Here is a 1459-nt window from a genome sequence, read left to right as displayed (position 1 = left end):
TAGGTGGGGTGAGATCACAAGTAGTTGGTATTGCATTTACAGAAATTGGATTTTTCTATTTATTATCACAGCTTTTAAGATTGTGATATAAAACAGTTTCAATAAAACCTGTACATTATGGCCTTTGTGAAGGTAGTATTTGTGGCAGGACTGTTGTATTAGACTTTGTTAGTTTGTATAATAAACTGGCAAGTGAGTGTGTATTTCATGATATAAAGGGAGTAAAAAAACATGAAATACCTTGCTGTCAAAGTCTGACTGTTCTTGGAGAGCAGACCAGGCTAGCCGAGCTGCATTTTGTTTGGCTTCCTTGGCAGTCTTACCCTCACCCTCAGGGTAGTACTTTTTGTCTATCATTAATATGTAGAAAAATCTGTTGTGTTTTAAAAAAGAGGAAATAGTTCAGATCGCTATCATAACATTTTTTATATTTTTTACAACTGAATATCAACCAAGAGTTAGAACAGAGTGTCTGCAGTGTCTATTCAAAGAACAGAGGTTCAGGTTCATACTTACTGACGCTCATGAGGTGGACCACATCTCCTCTCTTCAATGTATGAATGGCAGCAGTTTGTTTCCTGACAGTATCTGTGAACCATTCCAATGAAATCTGTCTCTCTTTCTCTCTGTTTGTCTTTGCAAAGCTGCGACTTCACACTGAGGAGTCTCATCTTATTACTGTAATAAACAAGGGACATTTCACAGTGACGAAAACATGAAACTGCAAATATGTAAAACTGAGCACTTCACTCTTGTCTTTGCACCTGCTGCCATCAGACTGTATAACAGCAGTGGAAACCACTATTTTACTTTCTGTCAATTTATACTATATCATATAACCCATACTAAATAATAATCTACCATATTATACTTTGTTATGTTAATATGTTATGCAGATTCTTTGCATCATTATATTAAGCTCTATATTAATACAGACACTAAGTACTGTAACTTAATCATATCATATATCACTTAACATTATATTTTTTGTCTACAAATGCTCATGTATAGTTCCTATTTTTTATTCTATTCTTATTTTAGTTTCTACACCTCTTATTATTTATTCATTTTACTTTCTCTAACTATTGCCGTTCTTGTGCTGCTGCAACATCCACATTTCCCAGCTGGGTATCAATAAAGGTTTAGCTCATCTTAAAATGCACTGCTGTTGTGATTTACTCACCAGATATCAGAAGCGTTTTTATTTAATTCCTCTTTTAGTTGACCTGATGTACAGTCGTATTTCTCTTCTGCAGCCTTGAAAATAAAAATAAAGTACAATATTAAAATGTTTGACACGGTGGACTGTGACCTGCTGAGTATGTGACACCATAGAACACAACAGGTTTTTAGGCCTATGATTGGTCTTTTACTTTTAAATACTAGTGGATAGTTACGCAGAGAGGAACAATAATCTTACCCTGTCCTGATGTTTGTTCTCCTGTTTGTTCTCCAACAA

At 34.7% G+C, this 1459-nt stretch overlaps 1 long non-coding RNA gene across 1 annotated transcript; it reads right to left on the bottom strand.

The window, feature by feature from the left end:
* Window positions 1–9: 9 nt before the first annotated feature.
* Window positions 10–1459, bottom strand: LOC116380840 (uncharacterized). The gene is made up of 4 exons (XR_004212620.1): window positions 1421–1459; window positions 1184–1257; window positions 517–678; window positions 10–373 (listed from the first exon to the last, which is right to left on the bottom strand). It is a non-coding gene; the product is annotated as an uncharacterized LOC116380840 (long non-coding RNA).

This window comes from Anarrhichthys ocellatus, unplaced genomic scaffold (assembly GCF_004355925.1).
Source record: "Anarrhichthys ocellatus isolate YVR2014 unplaced genomic scaffold, GSC_Weel_1.0 scaffold9165, whole genome shotgun sequence".
In the NCBI taxonomy this organism is placed as follows: Eukaryota; Metazoa; Chordata; class Actinopteri; order Perciformes; family Anarhichadidae; genus Anarrhichthys; species Anarrhichthys ocellatus.
The sequence above is the reverse complement of the archived record's forward strand: the minus strand, read 5'-3'. Positions and strand labels throughout refer to the sequence as shown.